At 38.2% G+C, this 27878-nt stretch overlaps 1 pseudogene; it reads right to left on the reverse strand.

Moving 5' to 3' along the window:
• LOC147616627 (pentatricopeptide repeat-containing protein At2g27610-like) overlaps positions 1-27878 on the reverse strand; it is a 298789-nt pseudogene that overhangs the window by 57413 nt on the left and 213498 nt on the right.

Raw genomic sequence — 27878 nt, forward strand, 5'->3', positions numbered from 1 at the left:
GGGGATTATCACATCATCTTCAAAATCAGAGTCCCATCCATCTTCCTTATCAGCATCATTAGCAGATTCGAGTGTTAAATCCTTCACTGAGACTTCCTCTACATGCAGTGCTGTTGTGGATGCATCCCCATAGTACAAATCATCTAGAAGGTCACGTGGTTGTACCATTCGTATAGGAATAATGTCATATCCATCTGAGTCACAAAATTGAATTGGCTTAGGTAAAGCACATGTCGATAATGTTGCAAGGACATGACTCCATTCTAGGGGATCAATTAAGTGCTCAGGGAAGGGTTGTGGAATGTATGCCTCATCTGATACACTTCGATTACCCTTAAGTCTCTCAGTGTTGAAATCCCTACATGAGGCTCCACACATCCACAGATCTTCTCGCCCATCTGACAATGTAACTCTTGAGCCCGCAGATGAAGCAGAATCAAACTCATCTATTGGAGACCTTGTTACATCACGATATGAGTGATTCTTTAGGTTGACCCTTGTGATGACAGAATCATGTCGGAGGTACAAATAATTGTATCCCCAATCTTGAATCATTTGAAATTGTCGCATGAATGGTCTACCCAATATCACTTCATAGTTTGGATGCTTTCCAAAATCCACTACTACAAATGTGTGCTCATATTCAATCCCACATGTGGTGACCAATATGTTCTCTAGCAGCCCAATGGGATGTTCTAAGCTTCCATCTGCTAGCTGCAACAAGCGCATCTTGGTACTCCTAATAGCTGGTTTGCCCCACTTTTCCCAAATGGACCTTGTCACAATGCCCACTCCTGCACCACTATCAAGTATTGCAGTTGAAGCTACTTTTCGCACTTCTAATGGGAGGGTAGCATTTCCTTGATCATCCTCACAAAATTTTCCTACTTTGTTGATAGGAACTGGCATAACATGCTTTGTTTCAGTGTGTATAGTACAATGATGGTGAACCTTTTGTAGCAATACCTGCTCTGACACAAACATGTGGAAATATCATTTCACAACTCTGGACGAAGCTTTATCAAATCAAGAAAAGGTATGGTACAAGCCACTGGTGCTGATAAAATAGCTTGCACGATACCCATATCCATCTCCTTTGTCAAACTTCTATGCATGGAGGGTATCCTCAAGGTTTGAGAACAGTTCTCATATTCTCCCAAATAAGATGGTAAGGTTTTCATTGTATGCTTACTTCTAGGAGAAACAATTGTTTGAACTTCCTCCTGGATGCTTGGGCGTCTAAAGTTGTTTTCTGTGCCCCTGGTAAAATCCACCTCAGAGAATGGAGGTGAGATAATAGAGGACATATTCTCGTTAACTTTCTCATGAATTGCTGCCCACATCTCATTTGCCATGTCCTCGTTAGCATCAACAACTTCATCATTGCATGGGAAGGCAAGACTAGGTGGCGGCAGAATGCCTTCTTTCAATGGGGTGTCAATTGGTGCAGACTTTTTGCTATGAGCTTGTAAGATCGGCTCACTTTTTCCCAACTTGATGACACTTCTAGTATGGTTTCTAATGTTGGCTTAAGAGAGGTTGGGTGATGTTTACTTTGGATGTGAGCATGCCTGAGGTAAAGGTAGACATGTTTGTGCATAGAGTAGGTGTCATTGCAAATATTGACATATGGCACAAGCACATTAGTCATTAGAGAAAATATGGACTCAAAAAGGGGCCGTGTAAGGACTCTCTCTCCTTCATGAATCAAGAAAAAGTGCAAAAAGAACTATAAAATATTTTCTCTCTCTCTTCTTTTAAGATCTAAAAAATCACATTTTGGCTATATTATAATAGGTTCACCTATTTTTTTATTGTGACAATATCTTTGTCTAAGATTGGAACCAGATTTTGAAGATAACAAAAAGTATTTTTTTATTTGAACTAAAAACGTGTAGCAATTGAGATGACTCTCTTCATTAACCTCCTAGGTTTTTCCTTTCAAACTCCATCAAATTTGATAGATTTAAGGTCTTTTTGCATTTCAATTAAGAAAATTCATATATTTACATGTAGACTTCATATTTTAGAATTATTTTTTATCCACGCCTAGATTAGGGCCTAAAGAACGTGTATGTTTTCCAATTTCTACTTAGTTTACAAGTCTTTTTTTTACTTCGAGACTGTATGTATATTTTTAGTTAACCATTATGTTTTTAAGATTCTTTTTTGTAGGGTTATGAGGGATTCCCCAATTGTTCAGAGTTTCCTTCCTTTATAGAGGAGAAATTTGAATCTTTTTGTATGGCCTTCAATTTGTGTAGCTTGCCTCTATTTTTTTATCATCTCTTCCTTTCCCTCCATTCCCACATTAATGGCATTGATCTTCTCAATCATGAGATGATTTAGAAAACATGATGCAGAGACTAAGATTGATAATGAATGGTGTGTTGATTTTTTAGTGCCAACTAGTTGGAACCAAAAACTCATATTTCCCTTCATTAATCTTTCTGTTTAGAGATATCCATTATGCTGCAACTTCAAAGGAGAAGAAAGCTATGGAGGTTTGGTATTTTTTATATTTTGATATCTTGTTATGGTTTTTCAATATAGTTTTCTTTCAATTATTATTTAATGTAATGGTACAATAACTAGGTTTAATATTATACTCTACCTTACTACTGAGATAATTCAATGTTATGTTAAATTTCTTAAAATGTAGTATAGTTAAGCTTGATGTTATTCTTTAATTGTTCTTAATATTATGATTTAATATGTTGTTTTATTACTACTGTTATGGTTTACTACTCTGTTAAGTTAACTTCTAATATGTTATATTTATTTGGTTTGATCTTTAAGAATTAATGTCATGTTTTTTTATTAAGATTCAATGGTTAAATTTTTATGTTATAATTTTTATGATTAATTGTCTGTATATTTTTAATATAGGATACATGAAGAAATAGGAAAAGAGATATACACTTTCAACTAGATGTTGAGTATACACCTTTACACAAGAGAACAAAAGCAAGTATAGTGAAGCAAATAGTGATGTAATAGCCAAGAGATGCATGTTAATCTTTAGGTAGAGGGATCAATATATCCACTTGATCCTCTTACTCTTTAGCCTTCTCAATTTTCATGATTAACATCTTTCATTAAGTATGTATGTGAGGGTCATGCTGGTTTATTAGTACACAAAAAAAGGGCTTGTCAACCAAGTGTATAGTTTTTATACATCTTCTCAATACATACCAAAGAAAAAGGAAGCAGGGAATATGCAGCTCTCAAACGCTTTGATTGAGGAGGAAATTGTGTGTGATAAATTATAGGATGCAATACATGTTGTTCAAATAGAAAATTATTAGTTGTCTATTCACGTGCAAAGTTTGGAATGAAGGAATATGAATATACAAACTATGTTAGAGAAGTTGACTCCATTAGAGCCATGTGAGCGTGTGAAACAACTAAAATCAATGGATCAATTGGTCATTGGAGGTGGTCAATGGAAGCATCAAATTAGAGCGTGCAAGAAAATTGGATAAATGTTTACTAATCTAGATGATGAGGTTGATATGGAAATTTAAAAAGTACTTACATGAGGCATGGTAAAGTCTATACTCCATTCTTCCAAATTTAAATCAGTAAATTGTTTGCAGGACATGAGCAAGTCTTTCACACCCAATGATGCTCAAGGTATTTGTGATAGAGTGAGGATCAGCTCACAATAATATGCTATGATATACAAGCAATTTGATAAAGGGTTTAAGACTACATTAAAGAGAAAAAGAGTTTTACCTCATCCAAAGCCCTATCATGTTATTGAATGATAAGATCTTGGAGCTGATTGGTGAGCCTATATATCTATGTCTCATACACACTTGTAAGTTAATCTCAGAGGCATGCTCATAGAGATAAGTGAAGGGATAAGCTCAAAGGCACCCTCAAAAGGTAAGCTTAAAGGAGATCAACTCAAAGGAGGCAATCTTAAAGGAGGTAATATTCAAACTACATGAAAAGAACAACTTTATGTTGAGTGTATACAAAGTACAATCTGCAATGGTTAGATTCTATAACATGACAGTTGAAGACTATGGTGGTGTGCTAAATTTTATTTTTAAGCTTGATGAAAGTGAAATTGTAAAGGGTTAGAAGCTAGAACGAGTAAGCTTGAGACCCTCGTGAAAACAAAGCATTGAATTGCCTGATCATCCATATTACTTTAGTGTGCAAAGAGAAAATTAAATATGGTGGCTTGCTACATTTGAGGTACCAAAAGAAGATCATAAAATATTGAAGGTTTTCTTCAATTTAATAGAGATACCAAAAGTTATGAGACGTCAAAGTGGCGGGGAACTTTTAAAGGTTGATGATTTTGATGAGTACTTAGGAGAATGACATCTTGTAGGAGATCTAAAAACTTTAAAGTGCATGTTTGGTGTGTCAAATGGTTCAAGTAAAAAGTTTCCTTATTTATGTTTTGTATGTGATCAAGAAAAAAACACAATAATGAAAATAAACATTGGAGTGAAGAGACATGCATAGATGGCATCCCAAACCATGACTAGCTTGTTTGTCAAGATGGAATAATGGCACCAGTAGATCTAAAGTGGGATCCCATTCTTAACATTCCTTGACCAAAGTCCATTTTTACACTTTGCATGCCATGGTGAGAATTAAACTGGTGTTTCAGACTTCAGTATATGTTGTTTCGCTTACAAGATGTAACCTGCTTGGGTGTTTCAGTATGTGCGTTTTGCTTACAAGATGCAACCTGCTTCAATTGCTCAAGCCGCATGTGTGGTATTTCAGTATGTGTGTTTTTCTTACAAAATGCAACCTACTTAAACTGCTCAAGCCACATGCAGTAAAGTAGAAGAAGGTTTATCAGAGATTAGATTTCATCGGGGGCAAGTAAAAATCAAGAAGGATGAGAAAATGTCTAGCGTAAATGGGAATTTACCATGTAAACCATGTTTTGGTGGAGAAAAGGCAAGAAACTATCTTTATACACCAAAGAATGAAAGCGGCAAAGTGTTATTGAAACAACAAGAGAAGTAGATGGATGGAAGAAGTTGTTGGCTGTTCTTGATAAGAGTAATGGAGAAATGACGTAGTTAGTAAAGGAAAATGTGTGGATTGCACTCGACAAATTGACACCTTTAATACAAAAGATGACCTTCACATTGGATAAGCCAGAAGAATTTACATCAGATGTTACATACATTATTCTAATCCCATGAGACAATTATTCGAATGGTGGTATAGGAGGATAGAGATAAGGTATGACAAGATGATGTGCAAGTCCATACCTAATGAGCCAAAAGTGGCCTATAGAGTGAGATGTCTAATAAAAAAAGCACACTATGAGAACTCAACAGCGAGAGAACACCATGAAAACTAGTTGAGGTCTTAGGAATAGTCAATGGAAATGTAGAGAACCGTCTAATGATGGTAGTCTTTAGTAAATGCAAAACTTTGTTGGTACAACGATTGAAATTTTTTTTAATAATGCTAATGTTAGTAGTCCTGTTAAATTGTGAGAATGCTACTTTATTTTTGATATATTTGTGTGTGTGTGTGTGTGTGTGTACATATACATATACATATATGTATATATATATTTATATATTTATAAATATATATATACATATATGTATGTGTGTGTGTGTGTGTGTATATATATATATATATATATATATATATATATATATACATATACATATATGTATATATATATTTATATATTTATAAATATATATATACATATGTTTATGGCTTATCACATCTTCCATAAACTTTAAGGGACTTCAGACTTTCTGACACACTACATGACAACACTGGTGACAAACAGATTGACAACTAAATTGACAAGTAGATTGACAAAACTGCATCTTACATTCAGAAATCCGCCCATAACTACACAGAAAATCCGCCTAAAAAACATCTTCATCTTCGTCTTCTTCTTCTAACCACCAAGAACTACCCCATATATAAAGACTCCCACGACTTCTAACTTCCATCTAGATTCCAAAAGACACTTCACATTACATCCAATTATGACAAACTGAAAAACAAAAAAGTAGACAAAAAGAGCATCTAATTTTCAGCCTTAAACACTTGGCACAGCTCAGTGGCTTGAGCCAAAGGCTGACTTCGGATCCACAATCCCTTGATCCAGATTATTTTCTGCCTTATCCTTCTCAGTACTTGCATCTTGAACTGTCACTTCAACTTCCAACTTCTTTGTCTTCTCAGCTTCTGGCTCTGCCTCTAGAAGAGCAATAGTATTCACCTAAAGCTCATCCTGCTTGTTTGCCTTTGCTTTAACTCCTGATTCTTCCCCCTCAAACTCCAACTGCACCACATTGACATTTCACTCCGCTTCCAACTGCTACTGCAAATCTGCCACAATCCGCTTCAATTCCTCATTTTCATTTCGAACATGCTTATCACCTGCAGCTTCAAACCACATTTTGAATTTGTCAATAGGCTCCCCCAAATGTTCCTCAAACATTTGGCTAGCATGACTCCATAATTTTTGAGTATATTGCTGCACGTCTTTCTTCAACTCTTCCAAATCTGCCTCAGCCCCACCAGCACACCTGTAAAATGGATTGCCCCTCCAAGGCTGCTTTCTCCATACTGATCAACGGAGTCAATCTGTTCATCAGAAAATTATTATCCGACATAAGCTCCACAATCTGGTCTTCAAAGGACTTAAACTGCACATCAATAGACATTTTTAAGCCATCTGCCCAACTTCCAAACTCCGTAGAGCTGCTTGCAACACTTCTTAAATCTTCCCTTGCATCTGCTCATTTAGTTTTGACAAATCTTGCTCAAGCTTAGCCTTTTCTTTTCCTGCTACTTCCAACTGATCCTTAAGAAACTGAATCTGCCTTTCTAATACTCCCAGCTGCTCTGAATTCACTTTCTGACCCTCCAAAGACACAAGCATTGCCTCTTGATTGTTGATAAATCTGCCTAACTCCGCCAGGCTGTTGATAGCCTCGTTTACAGTAAATACCCCAGGCAAATTGACACTAGCCCAACTCTGTGACATCAGAGGCTGTTGATAGCCTCGTTTACAGTAAATACCCCAGGCAAATTGACACTAGCCCAACTCTGTGACATCAGAGGCTTGGACATAGATTGAAATGGCTTCTGTTCTCCCGACTTTTCCCCCAGCTTTTGCGGAATGAAAGTGAAAGTCTTAGCCTTTGGCCCTACATGAGGCACATTTGGCAAAGAAGAAAACAATGTAGCCTTACTTGCTCCCCCTTGGGCTACCGCATCACTGCACTCTGGAATCACCTAAGTAATGCGATTTGCTGGCTTTTGCTTTGGACTTGATGGAGATCCGTACTCCAATTTCTGCTTGTTTGCCTCCTTCGACAACGTTATCACCGGTCCCACAGGTACCTGCAACACATAACTGAAAATACCCCTTAAATATGGGACAAGCTTCATCAGGGATGGTGATCTCCTCTTATCTTTGATCTCCGCAATCTACAATCTCTCAAAAAGAAATGAGGCCCAGTCAATGTGAACCCCACGCTCTGCATTCCACAACGGTGCAAACGCCTCTTTTGACATGTATGCTGTCTTTGCCAACAAACAAATTTTATCTAAGTACCCAAAACAGATGCTTGCTTCTCATTTTTTCTGCATTCCTCACCATATAATAGCCCCTGGTGCCCTGTGGTGGCCCAAACTCCCCTTTTATGATAAAATCCGTAATCTTCTTCAACTTTGCACCCTGTTGATTTGGCAACTTAAAAACCTCAGCCACTAATTGTTGCGGCGTCACCTCTTTGTCATCAGTGATGTAGCCCCTGTTTTCCCTCAAATGCTGCATCTGCTGCTCTGCATAAGAATTTTGCTGCCATGCAGACCAAGGCAACTGTGCATACTCAAACAATCCAATCCTCTTTAGCCAAACCTTCGTTTCATCTTCATGCAAATCAATACCTTCATCTGACTCCGTGTCGCCACTCTGAGCTTCTGATACATTCTCGGCTTCATCATCATCTTTGATCACCTGCACAGCAACCCGCGGCGTCTTCAATTCCTCCAAAGCTACCTTCATCGAACGCGTCTACGCGCCATAAGATCACTTCCCTGCTCCTGCGGCTGCATGAAGACTTTCTTCCTCAAACTCTCAAAGAACATCTTGAAAAAGACACAGAAAACCCTCAAAAACACCAAGCTTCCACACACTTCGATTTGAACCAGTCGGGCACGTCGACCCCTCGCAGGTTTATCATGGCGCTCCTTCTCAAAAAGTGCACCCCATGCAAATTTCTCAAAAGGTGTGCCTAAACTCTATCTCACACGTGGCACCACTCTTTTCTTAACTTGAGTGCAAAGATTCCCTCAAAAAAATTTATTCTCCTCATTTTGACTTCCATTTTGGCTATCCCTTTGACAAAATATCTGACAACCACAATGTCTATCCAAAAACTTCTTTGCCACAAACATTCGGATTCCGCTTCGGCCTGCCCTCAAAGTCCCCTGGCAACCTGGTTGCCAAATTACTTTCCTCCTCACTAATTCTACTCTGCCTTCTAATTCAACTTCCACATGCCTCACAGCAATGTCTTCAGCCCTATTAATCATCCATCTTGGAATTTCAGGAATCTTGCCATAAAACTTCTTCAGTCGGAATCCATTTACTGGCTTAGGGATAGGAGTTCCAAACACATCTATCAATCTAAAAGTTCCTTGCCCCAATTCTTGCACAATCTGATATGGACCAAAATACCTAAGCTTCAAGTTTCTCGGGTGTGGCCCTAGTTTCGAATTGTACATCATCACCCAATCACTTTTCTGAAAAATTTTGAATTTGACCTGCCTTGTCATCCATGCTTGCCTTCTGTTTTGACTTACTTCTGCCACATAAGCATTGTAAATTCTATCTTCTTCCAACTTTAACAATGCCATCACTGAATCTTCAGGGCTCAATCTATGCTGAACTGCAAGCCTCAAGCTAGATATCACATATTCCATAGGGACAACTGCCTCAATCCCATAAACTAGCTTAAAAGGTGTCATGCCTGTTGCCACTTTGTATGCAGTCCTGAATGACCACAATGCTGAATCCAATTTCTCATCCCAATTTGCCCTATTTTCAGAAATAATCTTCTTCAAAATCCTCACTAGCACCTTATTTGTGCTTTTCGCCTGTCCATTTGCTTGCGGATGAGATGGGGTAGATTTCTTCTGAAGAATGTGCTTGGATGTCAATTTTTCAATGACTAAATTTAGAAAATGGACACCTTGATCCGACACCAATTCTATCGGACACCCAAATCTGGTCATCATTTTGTACAGGAACCTAGCTAGCTGCCTTGTTATCCTTCAAAGCCACTGCTTCCACCCATTTGGTGTGGCACAATCTGTTGCAACCAGAATGTACCTTGCTCCAGTTCTTCTTGATTTTGGCTTAATCGGCCCAACAAAATCAAGACCCCATTTTTGAAATGGTTCAAGGGGTAATATCGGATGATCCTGCATGCGATCCATGGATGTTGGGCTAGCCCATCTTCTGGCATTGCACACATTCTCTTGCAAATGAATAAGCATCCCTCAGCAATAATGGCCACCAAAGTCCAGCTTGCATAATCTTCCTACCAGTAATCTCTCCCGAAAAATGACCTCTAGCTACACCAATTCCCTGACTTCTTTGGCACCACCACCCACAATTGGGGGCAACCACTCTGCTTTATCCACTGGGATGATAAATCCAACATTGAGAAGTTTATCCAACTCTTCCTTCACCTGTTTGGCGTAATTCGAATTCATTCGGTACCTTTGCTGAATCATAGGCACCGCATCCTCCTTTAAATTTATCTGATGCCTATACACTTTGACAACTTTGGGATTCTCCACAGATCCCAAATTTAAATCCTGCAAATCATCTTCCTTCACTCTGGAAACCTTCTTCATCAATTTATCATACAAGAACTCTGCTCTGATTATTGCCACGGCCTTCCTAACAGCATTGAATATGCATTTGCATCATCCTTCATCCGCAAAACAACAAAATTTATTGGAAACTCCAAACCTTGTATGATAAGAGATTGTTTCCTCAGCATCCCAATAGGTTGAACCCGGCTTTGATCCGCCATGCATACCTGAAATGGTGCTGGCTCAAGCTGAACATTCTTCATCTTCAAAAACTCCAATTCTGACAAAATATTGACTCCAGATCCGCCAGCCAAAAAAACTATTGAAAATCTCCGATCATCAAAATCCAGCTGAAATGTGGGAACAGTGAAATCCACATCTTCAGAACTAATTTGATAACTGCCCACACTTTGATTCAACACAGCCCTGATTCGTGACACCTTCGACTTCCTCATAGCCGAATAAACTCGATCCCTAAACATCGGAACCAATGAAAGCAGCTAATCCAATGTAAAACTGATAGGACTATTCAACAACTCTTGAAACAATGCTTCTAACTTATCCTCCTTGTGCTCCTCCTTATCCAAGGATTTCTTCTTTCTCTTCTGCATTTCCTCTTTCTGTTGAACATCCAAAATTCCTTCAGTTACCTCTTCACGAGCATCCTTTTGTTCCTCCCAATCCAATGGAGACTTGAGCTTTGCTTTGGAACGTGTAACTGCCAAAACTTCCGAATCCTGTACAACACACTCCGAACAGTCACATGTTATTCCACATTCCGCCATTACTCCACCTGCTCTTGCTTCCAAACAAACATCCACATTCACCATATTACTCTGAGGAGGTTTATTCACTTCCGCCTGCTGCACAGGCTGCTGCACAGGTGGCGCAGGTAACTGAGGAAGTTGTTGAGGAGGTCTTGGTTGATTCCATCCCTGCGGAGTCTAGTTCTACTGATTCCAGCCTTGTTGATTCCAATTCGGTGATGGCTGCCAATTTTGCTGTTGTGACCATCCCTGTTGTTGATTCCAATTTCTTCCCCATGATGGCCGAAAATTTTGCCATCCACCAAATCTTGATCTTCCTCCTTGATTAAAATTTCCTCTAAATGGTGGTCTCCTTGATGGTCTCCAATTTGGATAGGGTTGCTGCTGCCATCCTTGATTTCCAATGATCTCTACTCATCCGAAGTTTCTGGAAAATGCCATGAGACTGTGTCATGTTTTGCTGCATCTTTTGTTGTATTCTCTCAGGAATTACCTCCCTAAAGCTAGGATTATACCAGCAATCCGTGGTTTTGTGACCATCTTTGACACAAATGTCATAGTGCTCTATCTTCTTTTCTGACTCCTTTTGAAATCCCATCTCTTTCAACTTCTTTTCCACAGCCTTCTCAACTGACACCTCCTTAGTCTTTTCCTTTGACTTCTTACTTGACTTCCCCTTTTGTTTCTTCTTCTTGTGCTCCTCATCCTCTGACTCTGAATCACTACTAGAATCATCATCACTACCTGAACTTGAATCCGTATCAAAATCCGTATCCGAATCTGACTCCAAATCCTCATCCGTACTGTCATCACTTGACTTCTTCCTCTTTTTCTCCTTCTTCTTCTTCCTCTTTGAATGTCTTTTTCCAGAGCTCAAACCTGATAAACGAAACCTTTTCTCCGCTCTAGTTGCAGTATTAATGAGTTCATTCATTCCTCCTGCAACATCAACACCAGATACTGCATTCCGCAACTCCTTTCTGAGGCCTTTAACATAATATGCTGCCAGCATCTCATCAGTGGGCCTTTCTTGAGGAGTGAGCCTTCTCACATACCGATTGAACCTCTGTGTATAATCTTCCACAAACATCCTCTTTTGCTTTACTGCTTTAAGTTTTGTCAACACATCATTGGCGGTCTTTTCCACCCGAAACCTATTCAAAAATGCAATCCTCAATGCATCATAATCTGCAAAATGTCCTAGCACAAAACTGCTAAACCATTGCACAGCTTTCCCCTCAACAAATGTTGCCTCAAACTGGCGCATTTTGGCTTGCGCATCATACACTCTAGAAAATCCTCTAGCCTGCCACATCGAGTCTCAAATTGAGCTACGTGACAATCAGGGTCTTCTTTTGACTTTCCTGAAAAGCTTCCGAATTTGATGCGCAAATCTGCTCTAGCCGCTCTGCCATGTTAAAAGGTCTATTTGGGGGTACCTGCCTGTTGGTTCTCCTATTCGATAACGGATTGAATTGCAACCGTCTTTGAGGCAACAATGCCTGTTGTATTACTGTTGTTGCTAATACATGTGGAAATCCTCCTGCTAATCTTGGAGTTGCTGCCCCTAAATTAACCACCACCGCATTCTCTGAATCCTCATCAGAACTATCTGTTGACATTCCACTGTCATCACCTTCCTGCGACCCTCGTTAATGTTGGTCATCTCCCCGATGCTGCAAACCCAAACGCCTTGCTCTTGACCTTGTAAAATAGAAATGAGATGATTCCCCTGAATCCTCCAGAGTGAACTCAAACCCCCGCCACTATAAATGCATGAATGAAAAAAAATTTTTCTAACCGTTGCCTACATGAATCTCTTCATCTTCCAGCACTCACCATTAACAGAAGAATGTAAGCCCGCGCATGAAATTCATCACAAACACCGTGATCGCCAAGTGTTTATGGCTTATCACATCTTCCATAAACTTTAAGATGTTGAATGGCTGACTGGGAAAAACTCACGGATGCAAAAGTCCAATGCCAAAAGTTGAAAGCAGGTACTTAAATAACAATAGCCGAAAGCTTCTTACTTGAGCTAAGTGTAGTGTGAGGGAATGTCCAGAATGTATGGCAACATAAATGAATGACACAATGTACAGAAGGAGGTGAAAACCCTAAAACTATGGAAAGTGGAAAGTGCAAGAGGGTAACTAGGATGTATAGCAGCGATAATTACTGACACTAGCAATGTATAGAAGGAGGTAGAAACCCTAAATCTATGTGAGAAGTGCAAGAGCTTACCCAGGATGTACGGCGGCAAAAATGAATGACACCAGCAATGTACGGCTTGCTTTGCCGCTTTAGAGAATAATGGTGAGGAGCTATTGCTCCTACAACCAAACTCTAAAACTGTTAAAATTACAGCAATGTGATGAGCTATGGTGGATCAAATACTAGAATCAACATCATTACAACCAAACTCTAAAACTAGGCTCTAAAAACATTGCTTTGATACCAATGCTAGATGAGGGAGTAGATGCTCTGCACACACATACAGAAACACATGTACACATAATCACACACACAGTCAAATCAAGCATAGAGTGCTAGTGAGAGATCATAAGCAATAGTTGGAAGTACTTGAGGATAATGATAATGAATGTGTGGAGCACAAAATAGTAGTAGCCCTAGCCTTAGTGCTGGCATAGTAGAGTGTGTTCACATGGGGAAAAAACCCCTGCCAGCATAGGGTAAAAAGTGCCCGTGTGTAGGGATATTCACACCAAGAATTCTAAGGCTAATAACCCTTTGCATGTAGAGAGCACCATTCATAGGCATTCCTCCCACTTGTATTGTCACACTGTTGTATTCCCTTGTCCACTGTGTTGTGCTATGGTCCTCCTTGAAGCTTGGAGTGGCAAAGCTCAAGAGCTTCCACCACTATGCTATGCCTAAAGGCTCCAAATGAAGAGGAGAAGAAGAAGAAGAAGAGGGAAAAGAAGAAAGACAATCCCATCAAGTAAGCATGCCCAACCCTCAACATTAGCAATCTCTCACAATCTAGATTACGGTTATATGAGAGGAGGTGAAGAGAACACTTACTTTATTGCATGAATAGGGAGAGCATTGAGGAATAAGAATAGCCCACATTGCTCGAGAGGAGGTGAAGAGAACACGAACTTTATTTCATGAATAGGGAGAGCATTGAGGAATAAGAATAGCCCACATTGCTCCATGTAAACACCATGGTGCTCCACAAGACGATGCACTAAACCTCTGAAAATACCCATCAATAAACTCAAACAATACTTTGAAAGCGATGAAACTAATGCAATCTTGTCCATTGAGTATGGAAAACAAAAAGAGAGCAATCCTAGATGACAGTGATGGATTAGCAGTGGTGGGAAGAACAAGGGGTTGAACCAACATTTTAACCAGTCAGAATTGTTATAAAACTAATTGATGGATCCTTAGATAAACTATTAGCGATGGTACACAATTTAAACATAAAAACAATTAGCTCAACTTTGAAACTTACCTCTGTTCTGAAAGACCTGGAATGTTTCTTAGATAATGGGGTAAACCAACACTTTAACTAGTTAGAATGGTTATAAACTAATTGACGAATCCTTAGATAAACTATTAAGGATGGTACATGATTTAAACATCAAAACAATTAGCTTAACTTTTAAACATACCTTTGTTGTGATGGGTTTTCAAAGACTTGGAAAATTTCATGTTATTTTTGGTCATCCATTCAAACATGACACATGTTTGTCCATGATTGGGACACAAATCAAATACAATAAGGACCAAACTATGCGAATCAACCTCAACACATGGAAGTCTCAACCTATGGGTAGAAGGCCTTTCAATGACTAGTCTCAAACCATGAAGAGGACTAGCATCTTTGCTAGCAATGCCCTAATATCAGACTTGTGATAAAGTCCTTGAGGGTGAGCTTAAGGAACTTGCCAACGGCCCTTGTTTTCATTTAAATGGTGCAACATCATGGATGCAAATATAGGGTACTATAGATGACATGGGCACCACTACCCACACATTGACACAATTTGGGGACCTACTCTACACTAAGAGTGTTGTCCTTGCTAACATAAAGCAGGGCCATGTACCTCCTATGATTGGTTTGGATTCCAAATTACCAAAGCCACAGACCTTAAATGAGCTTTTATCCAATGAGATCCAAAACATGATATTGTGAAAATGGAGACGTGGAAATCTCTTGACCTACCAACACTTAACATCCACCCAAATTGGCTTACCTTCTCTAGTGAAATTTTCAAGATACATGTGTGTGTGTACACACACACACACACACACACACACACACACACCTATTATATACATACATACACACACACACACACACACACACACACACATTCACATGTGTGTATATGTATGTGTGTGTGTGTGTGAAGAGGCCAAGGATAGTTTTTTCATGAATCCATCTATCTATGAACGCCTTGGAAAAGCAGATAGATGGAGGATTAGGTGCATCGATGGTGAAGAAATGGCCCCAACCTTTTCCTTGGACTTTTAAACTTGGTAAAGGGGTGGGAAGGCTTGGCCAAGAGATTGGCAAACAAAATCTCTCCATCGGGACGACCACATTCGTCCATCAAAATACCTTATTGAGTCATTCAAATATTGACAATTGGCTGCATTTAGACAAAGGTTATGCATGGATTGTCACACACATAGTGAGTCATTTTGGGATTGCAATTTGGATGGAAATGCATATAGGTTATTCCAAGTTTTTTCTGAAGTGTCATGCCAAGTGCCACTCTTGATGCAATACATGCTTATGGATGTAGAGGATGCAACATTGGGTCTAAACATGCATACTTGAGACTTGTCAAGAAAATTTGATTGGCATATAATCTGAGGGAAAAAGTGAAACTCAATCCTACACCTTTTGGGCTAATTTGAAGTAATTTGGGGTTCTTGATAGCCTCTATTTAGGGCTTTCTATGAAGCCTCAAATCAGACATCAGAAGGGTGGTCAATTTGGACATCCTCTATCACACTGTTTTTCACGAACAGCAAGCTGAAAATGTTGGCCCACTAAAAAATGCTTAGGGCTGATGGAAAATTGCATAGCTTGAAATCACACATTATAAGCAACAATCCGAAGATTGCATAAATCAAAGTTGATTTTCCAAGTCAAAATTGGCATAGTTGATCGCACAAGGACCCCGATTCAATAAAAAACAGTCCAAACTAAATTCAATTGGCTTGATGGGTTGGATTATGTATATTGAAAGCTTCAAGATAGGCCCTTGATCACCTCATTTGGATATTGTTTGGTTGGTCACAAAGCCAAAGTTTACTTTCATCCCATAGCCATCAAAGCATAAAGGTGTTAAGGTTTGACTTTGGTCAATTCAATCATATAGGTGTGTTCTACATCCAAAGATCTTTCCATGAAGCTAAAGTTAATACCAAATGGGCTAACAAGTGGAGGTGCCCTTACCAACATAAACCCAAATGGACTGATATAGGGTGATGATGACTGGGTCAAAGTGGAGTTGATATTTGGTGTCTACATCACTTTACCTCTCTAACAAGCCAAATATCTTCTTCATCAGACGTTCCTTAGCAAGGAAATATGGGAAGAGGAAAAAATTCCAAGGGGAAGAGCACTTATAGAGAAGTCCTCCAAGTGCTACCAAGCCAATGGAGGAGCTACAAGCAAACAAGGAGCTACATGAGGTGGTGCGTGAAGAAGGCAATGCCAAATGAAGGGACACAAGAGAATGTTAATGTATTGGAAGTACCTAGGATTGGTGAAGAAATGAATACCGTTTTGTACTTCATGTGCAAATTATGTGACAAAATGGATCACAATGATAACATCACCATGGAAAGACATGAAAACTTAGTTGAATGCATAGATCAAAGGTTCCAATTCATGGTTGATGCGTTTGATACTTTGGGTAAAGAGATCTATTATGGCTTTTCTTGTTTGAAGCAAAAGTGGGGCAAAGGAAAAGAGGTTAATAGAGTGACAACAATGCATGCTTATGCTCAAAGGAAACCTCAAGTTAGTGGACCACAAGCTCATGTACCTTTTGTGGGTATAAGGCATGCAAATGTATCAAATACTTTTAAAGCTGTTTTGCACCATGTTGATTATAGTTATGGTTTTATGCATGGAAAAGAGAACTTACCTCCACAATCTATGCATCATTATGGGTCACATATATCGAGAATGCCTATGTAACAAGCTATGATACAAGGAAATTCTTCAATGCGAGGAGCCTGTTAGAGTGACTACATTTCCCTTGCAAGATAGTCACTTCCCTCCGTTTGCTCATATCCTTGTATTTCTGAGAAATCAAGGTGTCATCAATCGGAGACCAAGGGACTTAATTGCCTATCAAAGGATCCCCTTGTCCCAACTAGGATGGGGGACCTTAGATTAATTAACTTTATAACCAATTAGAAAATGAGAGGTCCTTGGTTGAAATGGTAGCAAGAGAGTCACTTATTAAAATTTCATAATTAGAAATGGAGAAAGGGCAAGATTTATTGGAAGCTTACTAGAGTAAAGAGTTAATATCTAAACTAAAATAGTGTTTCAGAGAAGAAGTAATCTTCTTAGAAGAAGTTCTATGAGATTATCCAACACCATGGGTCTATGTTATGCTCTAGTGAGTTAATTGATAAGAGAGCCATAGGTGTGTATATGGATTTTGCGGATTTAGAATCCCAATGCTCTATGAACCTAAGAGAGAGAGACATATCGTTTTTAAGGAGGTTGAAATGGGTAGTTTTATGGTTGAAATTTTTGAGGAACTAGAAGAACATAAAAAATGCTTAGCAATAGTGCCATATGTTTCCATAAACCATGTAGGGTTGCAACAAGATTTGGAGGTTGAGGAAAGAATGATGAGAAATAAACATGGTATTCTAGAAGATATTCCCTTTAAATTTGTCAGTGAAATACCTCTAGTATTTCCAAAAGGTATATGATCCACTTATGTACAAGATGCGAGCCTTGAATTGATTCAATGGTGGGAAGTAAAGGAAGGAAAGCACCTGATAATCGGATCAAAGTTGCAAGGTTATAATTTACAATGATTAAATAGTTTTACATCATCTTATAAATACCTAAAGGGAGTTACGCTTGAAGTTTGTCAACATTTCATAGACTTAGAACATGATGCTAAAACTATGTGTCAATGACAACGAAGAACAAACCCAATTTATGCAGAGTTAGTGAATGTTGAAATTACTAAGCTACTAGATGCAAGGTTAATTTATTCTGTGGCATATAGTGAAAAGATGCAGGGGGAAGAGAGCTTAAGCTCTTGCAAGCACACACACACTCACAAAACCCTAGTAGAGAGCACACAAGGTGAGAGGCTGAAAATCTTCTTCTTCTTCACTCAACACTCAACACACCATATACAAAGATAAGAGTACACATAATATGAAAGGTACTCAACCAATACATACAAGGGTTCTCTATAGTGTGAACCCAACTAAATGAGCTGGCGTTATAACTATGCCAGTCTCTAGAATGGCTGTCACACAGCCTCTCATCCCACTAGCCGCATATCGCCCAAGATCTCACCAACCATGCTAGTGGTATAAGTGTGGGGCCTATCCCCCAGTGTCCACCGCCTCACTAGATGAGCTCGATATCTCAACACTCCCCCTCGAGCTCAACTCCATCTCATTTACACCAAGCAAAGCCCTGAATCTGCGGAGCTTCTCTGTACCCAATGCTTTGGTGAAGATGTCAGCTACCTGATCCTCTGTGCTGACATAAACAAGGTCAAGATCTCCTGCCAAGACCTTCTCTCTGACAAAATGGTAGTGGATCTCTATATGCTTCGTACGAGCATGAAAAATTGGGTTCCTGGCCAACTGTATACTGCTAATGTTGTAACAGAAAATGACAACTTGTCTATCCAAGTGATAGACTCAAATATGCAAGTAGCTTTCTCAACCAAGCTACCTCACATGCTGCTGTAGAGCAGCTCCTCTATACTCGGCCTCTATACTCGATAGAGCAACCGTAGGCTGCTTCTTGCTGCTCCAAGTCACAACAACACTCCCCAAAGAAAACATGAATCCACTAGTAGATCTCCTATCTGAGATACTACTAGCCCAATGAGCATCTGTGTACCCATGTACACATATCTCTGTCCCAGTCCCATAGAATAGTCCACAATGCAAAGTAGACCTCACATACCTCAGTATGCATCTCAATGCATCCAAATGCGGTTTCCGTGGAACTGACTCACCAACCCAAGAGCATAGCTCAAATCTGGTGTGGTGATTGTCATATAGATCAAGCTTCCTACTATGCGCCTATACATAGTAAGGTCCACCAAAATCACTCCTAAATCTGCACTCAACTTGCCATTCTGATCCAATGGCACTAAGATAGGCTTACAGCCTGTCATACCATACTTGGACAACATGTCCAAGCCATACTCTTTGCAGTAATCCAATACCATGTGGTGACCTAATCACCTCAATGCCCAAGAAATATCTGAGCTCCCCCAGATCCTTCATCTCAAATTTCTGTCTTAGCAAGATCTTTACATCAAAGATCTCTGCATCATGGTCCCCCGTAATGATCAAGTCATCTACATAGATGACAACAAGCACAACCCCTCTATCACCATGTCTCACATACAGCGAGAAATCTGCCTTAGCTACATGAAAGCCAATAGTGACAAGATATTCAGAAATCTTGTCAAACCATGATCTTGGTGCTTGTTTTAAGCCATACAAGGCTTTCTTCAACCTGCAAACATGCTCGGGGTGACCCACATCCTCATAACCAGGTGGCTACAACATATACACCTCTTCTTGCAAATTCCCATGCAAGAATGCATTCTTTACATCCATCTAATGTAAAGACCATTGCTTTGACACAGCCACTGCTATCACAACTCTCACTGTTGCCATCTTGGCAAACTGGGCTGAAAGTTTCCTCATAATCAATGCTGCCATATATCTACGCATATCCTTTGGCTACCAATCTAGCCTTGTACCTGTTTATGCTTCCATCATTGTTATGTTTTACTTTGTACACCCACTTGCATCCAATGGCTTTCTTGTCTTCAGGCAATTGCACTAAATCCCAAGTCTCATTTCCATATAGTGCATTCATCTCCTCATCCATAGCTTTCTCCCAACACACATTTCCAACAGCCTCATCAATGCATGTGGGCTCTACAACCTACACAACCTTTGCCATATATGCATAGTGATGTGCCACATAGCCATCATAGGTAAACCTCTGCACAGGATTCTTCACTCTCCGAGATCTTCCCAGTTTTGCATTCATGGCTTCCATAGCCTTCTTTACACCAGGTGTTCTCATAGCTGGGATCCCAAGCTCCTCATCAAGGCTCATCTCTGAGCCACTAGACTCTCCATCAACATGAGAATGCCTTGTAGAAATGTCAAGCATACCAAGGGGCTCAACCACTTTCTCTTTTCCTTTATGTGATGTAATAACCACATTTGTAGGACTGGTATTATGACGCAGCCTGCCACTCCATGGTCTATCAATAGACCCACTACAAGAGGACTCTCCTGGTCCACTCAAAGACTGTGATTGCTAACTTGCATTCTGTGCAACCACACTTACACTCATATCAGCCCCAATAGCTTCTTTTTCTGTAGTATACCAGCTGCTCATCTCATCAAAAACAACATCCATGCTTACCCTCAACTCACGTGTAGCAAGGTTATAACAATTGTATCCCTTTTTCTCGAGGGAATATCCAATAAACACACATTTTTTAGCTTTTAGATCCAGTTTAGTTCTCTGATCATCTGGCACATGCACATATGCAATGCATCCAAAAACTTTCAGATGAGACAAATCAGGTTTTCTGCTAGTAAACCTCTCCTCTGGAGTTACATTATGTATGGCTACAGTTGGTGTCCTGTTCATGATGTAAACTGCTGTAGAAACAGCCTCAGCCCAATAGTTATGCGGCATATTCTTCTCTTCCATCAATGCTCATGCAATCTCAGCAATGTGCCTGTTTTTTTACTTAGCAACTCCATTTTGCTACGGAGTGTATCTACATGTGAATTGTCTCCGAATACCATTCTTTTTCAAAAATTCAGAGAACTCATTGGAGAAGTACTCTCCCCCTCCATCTGACCTTAGGCACTTTACATATTTTCTTGTTTGCTTTTCAACCATAACTCTGAAATTCTGAAAGTGAGTGAACACCTCACCCTTCTCCTTCATGAAGTATACCCACACTTTCCTTGTGTGGTCATCAATAAACGTCACATAATACCTGTAGCCTCCCATAGATATGGTCTTTGTAGGACCCCATACATCTGAATGCACAACATCTAGTGCATTTCTGCTCACATATCTGTTAAGTGGAAATACATGCTTTGTTTGCTTCCCAAATTGGCATGCTTCACATATTCTCTGCATACCTTCCACTTTAAATTTTGGCAGCCCTGTCACAATTCCTTTAGTCTGCATAGACTTCAATCTCTGCACATTCACATGTCCAATCATTTTATGCCAAATGTCTATGTCTGCAACAATTCCTGAACCATTTGCAAACATCACAACACTCACTTCAGGCATGTTTACATTCAACGTAAACATTCTGTCCACTCTGTTGCCTTTTGCAACCAACCTGCACTTAACTTTAAAGTCTATAACATAACAACCATCAGGGTTAAACCGAAACTGCAAACCTTGCTCAATCATCTAGCCAACTGAAACCAAATTCTTTGTTATGTTCGGTACATGAAGTACATCTGCAAGGTACTTCACTTTTCCATCCTGCATAGACAATGGCACATCTCCAACATGGGCAATTGGATGAGCAGTGTCATCCCTTGTTTCCACAAAACCTAGTCTTTCTGGGTTTTTCATCTCCTTGAACCACTCCTCATGACTTGTCATGTGGTTCAAAGCACCTGAATTTACATACCATACATCATCTTTTTGTGCTGCTTCAACATTTTCAGACATGGCATTCATGACATGCTGCATAACAAATAACCTTTCATTATCCTCATTGTTTCTGCTTGAGGATGCATAGTTGTTTTGCTGCAATTTCCCATTTTGCATGCCTGCTTCTTATAACACTCTGCCTGCACATGTCCAAGCTTACCACAATAAAAGCATCCACGTGCATCATTATACTACCTTTCCCAATTTCCATGGCCTCTTTGACTCCCCCTACCTCTGAATTGGCCTCTTCCACCTATGTGTTGTTGTTGTTGTGAATTCTAGGACTTTTGTTGTTGCTACTGTTGACCATAATTCTGATTACCTGTTCGGCCACCTCCTTGACCGCGTCCACGGCCTCCTCTACCTCGTCCTCTTCTCCTGAGCTTGTGTAGAAGGCCTGTTGCTCTGAACTGTTTTTGTTTTGTGAAGACTGTTGGTCTTCACCCAAGCTCTTCTCTTCTATAATCAGCATAGACACCAAATCTGTAAAATTGGAAATGTTTTCCTGAGTCTGAATAGACGTCTTGAATGCCTTGTATTGTGGCTCGAGACCACATAGTCAGACTTCCACCTTATCATCATCATCTACTGACATACCAATAGATGCAAGGGATTCCACAATACCCTTTATCTTCAACACATAGTCATTCACAGACATGCTCTTTTTCTCCACAGTATGAAGTTCATTCTTCAACTGTATCTTACGTGCCTTGGTATTTGTTTCATAGAGCTTTACCAAGGTGTCCCACACATCCTTGGGGGACTTAGCATCCTGAATGTGCCCAATCATGGTGTCCTATATACTAATGGAGAGCCAATACATAACTTTCCTGGCTCCTTGGTTCCAGTCTTTAAACTCTTTCACATCTGCGCGACGACAGTCAGATTTATGTCTTGTATCTCTGGTGCCTCTTCATGCTCCCCTTCTATGTAGTCCTGTAAGATTCCTCCCCAGCCTCTCAAAATGTCCAGCATCTTCTCCTGTAATCAATCCCCTTTTCTGAAATATAAGAGATCTTGTCTCTGCCTGTTTTAGCATAGAGAGAGAAAATATTCTAGAGAGAGAATATTCAGATTTTGAATATTTTTAGATAGAAAAATATCTCATATAATTAATATGAATTCCCCTAAAACAGAAATTCAAAAAGAATTTTCCAGCGTACAATTGGAATTAATTAGAAATGGGTATAAAGAACCTTAGCCTAAGGGTCTAGATTTTCAAAAAAATTTAGATTATGGTCCAATTAAGGTTCCTATCATCCAATAGCATCAATCCATGTGTAGGGAGGGGATAAATCTAATTTGTAAAAGAAAATACCCAAAAATGAGTAAATGCTCACATAAGATGAAGAGTTGACTATGTACAAGGTTTATTAGTAAGAAACTATGAGCAATATTAAAAATATGAGATATTTTGGGTATCCAAAAATGAGTAAATGCTCACATAAGATGAAGAGTTGAAAATGTACAAGGTTTATTAGTAAAAAACTATGAGCAATATTAAAAATATGAGATATTTTGGGTATAATGATTCCATTTTGACATATATGTAAGGAAGGAGAGTCCATTAAAGGAGGTGCATATTTCACATGCTTGAATGAGTTTTAAACTAAAAAATAATGTGATATTTTTATCTCTCCTCTCTCTTGAATCAAACCAAATCAAAATGGAACCAAACCGAATCAAAAAGAAACCAAACTAGATCCAAATCTAGTCCAAATTCAACCAAACTGAATCTGAAAAATTCTAGAATTCAGTTAGCTTTGGTTAGAGCTTCCCTCTCCTATAAATAGAAGATGAGTCCTTTGAAAAAAATAGAAGAATTTTACTAAACTAGAGTTATGCTGAAATAATGCTAATTTCTACTATTCTCTAAAATTCTCTCCAAATTGAAGAAATTGGAGCTTCTCTCTTTCTTCAATCCCCATTGGTGGCTCCATCAACATACTTAACCAATTGATTGGTTGGGGGCCTCTACCATAAACAAAGAATCAAGCAATTTGTAAGGTAAATGGTGAATTTTGATCTTTTCTATAATTTCTCAAGGTTTCTCTCTTCTCAACCCCTCTCAAGCTTGAGAAGCTTAATTGGAATGGTTTTTGAATGCTATTGAAGTTAATTAAGGAATGGTAGTGAAGAGTTACATAATTTGATGAATGCTATTGAAGTTAATTGAGGAATGGTAGTGAAGAGTTACATAATTTGATGAATGCTATTGAAGTTAATTGATTAATGATAGTTAAGAGTTACATAAATTTCCATTTATGTTTAATTCAAATGGTTTTTATGTAATTTCTCTCTCACACTCAAGAAATGGTCATACTCATGACCCATTCTCAATCTAAATGAAGCTTTTCATAAAGTTTTTCCTTAATCCAAGATTAATCTATACTTGAGGCCAAATTAATGGCTTTTTTCTATGCTTTTAGTTTATGTATTTCATGAATATTGATGATTCAATCCATTATGGATTATTGATCCAATTAGGGATCATTCTAGTTATTTCTTAATGATAAGCTTTATCCCTTAGAAAAATTGAGATTTATCAGTCATAGCAGCGAAGCTATGGCAAAATTTTTATAAAAATTACGCATAAAATAATTTCATTCAAAGCATGAAAAGAGGACTTCTTACCATATTCTAGGAATTATCATCCTAGATTAATTGAAGATATTCATTGTAATCATAGAGAAAATTAATTTTTATATTATGCATAATTGATTTTCATGCATAGAGGCATGCATAAAAGATTATTATTTTAACATAAAAGTGTTACCTTTATCATATTTGAATTTCATGCATAGAGGCATGCATAAAAGATGATTATTTTATTACAAAAGTATTACTTTTAGCATAATTGAATTTCATGCATAGATGTATGCATAAAAGATGATTATTTTATTATAAAAGTGTTACTTTTATCATATTTGGATTTCATGCATAGAGGTATACATAAAAGTTATTATTATATAAAAGTGTGACTTTTATCATAATTGAAATTCATGCATAGAGGTATGCATAAAAGTTGATTATTTTATTATAAAAGTGTGACTTTTATCATATTTGGATTTCATGCATAGAGGTATGCATAAAAGTTGATTATTTATTTATAAAAGTGTGACTTTTATCATAATTGAAATTCATGCATAGAGGTATGCATAAAAGTTGATTATTTTATTATTAAAGTGTGACTTTTATCATATTTGGATTTCATGCATAGAGGTATGCATAAAAGTTGATTATTTATTTATAAAAGTGTGACTTTTATCATAATTAAAATTCATGCATAGAGGTATGCATAAAAGTTGATTATTTTATTATAAAAGTGTGACTTTTATCATATTTGGATTTCATGCATAGAGGTATGCATAAAAGTTGATTATAAAATGTGACTTTTATCATATTTGAATTTCATGCATAGAGGTATGCATAAAAGTTGATTATTTTATTATAAAAGTGTGACTTTTATCATATTTGAATTTCATGCATAGAGGTATGCATAAAAGTTGATTATTTTATTATAAAAGTGTGACTTTTATCATATTTGAATTTCATGCATAGAGGTATGCATAAAAGTTTATTGTAAAAGTGTAACTTTTATCATAATTGAATTTCATGCATAGAGGTATGCATAAAAGTTGATTATTTTATTATAAAAGTGTGACTTTTATCATATTTGAATTTCATGCATAGAGGTATGCATAAAGGTTGATTATTTTATTGTAAAAGTGTTACTTTTATCATATTGGATTTCATGTATAGAGGTATGCATAAAAGATATTCTTTTTATACTAAAAGTGTGATTTTCATCATAAATGGATTTTTTGCATAACTTAGATGCATAAGAGAAATTCTTTTATTTAAAAGTGTAATTCCTACCAAATCGAATTTATGCATAAGAAGATGCATAAAAGATTGATTTTTAAATTCAAAGTGTCATTCTCATCTAAATTGAATTTATGCATAGGAAGATGCATAAAAGAATGGAATTTCAGTTCAAAAGTGTTATTCTCATCCAAATTGAATTCATGCATAAGAAGATGCATAAAAGATGGATTTTTAGTTCAAAAGTGTCAATTCTCATCTAAATTGAGTTTATGCATAGGAAAATGCATAAGAGATGGAATTTTAATTCAAAAGTGTCATTTTTATTTAAAATGAATTTATGCATAGAAAGATGCATAAAAGATTGATTTTTATTTCAAAAATGTTAGTCTCCTTAAATGGAATTTGTGCATAAATAAATGTGTAGAGAAATCTTATATCAAATATAAGAATTCTCTTGTATTCTATAAAAAGATATGAAATGTGATAAGATGTGATAAGAGGTGTATGAGATGTGATAAGAAGCGTATGAGAAGTGATAGGATATGATAAGAGGTGTATGAGATGTGAAAAGATGTATATGGGATGTGTTAGGGCATGAATGGATGTAGATATGGATGTATGAATGTAGAGATGGATGTATGAATGTGAATATGGATGTGTGGATGTGGAAATAAAAGTGTGGATGTATGAATGAGGATGTGAAAATGGATGTATGTATGTAGACGTGGATGTATGGATGTGAATGTGAATGAAGATGTGGATGTGGATGTATCCATGTAGATACGGATGTGGATGTATGAATGTGAATGTGGATGTGAAAATGGATGTATGCATGTGAATGTGGATGTATGAATGTGAATGTGGATGTGTGGAAGTGAAAATGGAAGTATGGATGTATGAATGTGGATGTGGATGTATGCATGTAGATGCGTATGTATGAATGTGAAATTGGAAGTATGATGTGGACGTACGAACATGGATATGTATGTAGAATAATGAATGTGAAGGTGTATGTGAAATAATGTGTAGTCTATATGAGTGAATGGATGGGAATGAGTACACATTGAATGGAATGTGGAATAAGTAATGTGGTCCGAGAGTGGATAATGTGGAAAGAGGAGAGTTCGTCATAGAAACTGTATTTTGTGATTGTATGTAAATGACTGTTTTATGTCAAGAATGCTGGGGAAGCATTTTGACCGTCTAGGATTAAGGTCATGAGTGAAGACCAAACTGATAAAGTTGCAACTGCTGACGGAGAGTCAATGGAGGACGTCTCGCGTAGCAAGGTCGATTGAGGCCTTGACTAGCCTCAGTTTGATTTAAATGGTGAGCTTCCAGTACGATGGATGAGGGATCAAGGAAGTGGCCTATGAGTGAAGCGCTAGGTTAATTGTGCGAAGGATCCTAGAGGGTGCTGACCATACGGTGCTTGGGCTCTGGGTCACCGAAGATACCCACACGTGCATCGAGGAAGATATTGGAACAAGGAGTAATGTAAGAAAGCATTATGGGCCCAAGGCCATGGACAACTAGTAAGTAGGTGTGAACTCTTGGGTGGAGTATAAATACCAATGTAAATGGGATTATGGGTCATTCATGATAATGTTATCTGTTCCAAGAATCAATGGTGGTGAGCTTCTCCCGTGAGATGCTAAGTGGTGACTCCTTCATGAGCCACTCCCTTGGTGAGGGACTAACCCACCCCTGTTACTTTCTTTCATTGGTATCAGAGCCTGGCTTTTGATCCATGATTTTTAATTTTTCTTTTCTTCTTCTCATTTCGTGAAATTTCTGCTTCATTTGATTCATGGGGGAAGGGGATATGGCTAAGGTAGAGTTTGTGGTTCAAATCTGAGCACATGGACCTATTTTTTTTGAATGAGTGGACCAAATTGGGAAAAATTTCTAATCTTGATTAGCAGTTGTTAATCAAAAACGTTTTTTTGTTTGGGAGCTTTCTTGCAAACCCTAGCCATGGAATCTCAACATGAGCAAAGGGCATTGAGTCTCTCATGTATCTAGCAATGTTTTATGAAGTATTTCACCTATTTTCCACGAGCAATGGGGCTCCCAATGTGGCTGAAAATCACTACCAAAGCTGCCCACGTTTTTCACCAAAGTGACCCTAATCTTCATCTCCTTCAACAAATTCAAGCATTAAGGCTTCCCGGGTGACATTGGTGAGTTGCTCCATCACTTCCTTACAATTTTGAAGCATTCTTTCAAGCTATGGAGTGAATTAGGGTTTTATTACACATAAAATCCTAATTTTCAAAAATTGGACTTTAATCATGGCCATTCATGCTGCTCTTTATGCATTATGAATGCTTGAATGCTACACATAGCCATTCAATGCTATGCCTTGCATATTGGCATAAGTGAGCATAGCTTTTGGCACATTTGGGGGATTGAATAAAATGTTTTGGGTTGGAAGCCCACTTTTTGGTGACACCGTTTTCCATTACCGGTTGCACGTTTTTGGTCATAACTCTCTCATA

This window comes from Cibotium barometz, chromosome 38 (assembly GCF_041138505.1).
Source record: "Cibotium barometz isolate CiBa-2024 chromosome 38, ASM4113850v1, whole genome shotgun sequence".
In the NCBI taxonomy this organism is placed as follows: domain Eukaryota; kingdom Viridiplantae; phylum Streptophyta; class Polypodiopsida; order Cyatheales; family Cibotiaceae; genus Cibotium; species Cibotium barometz.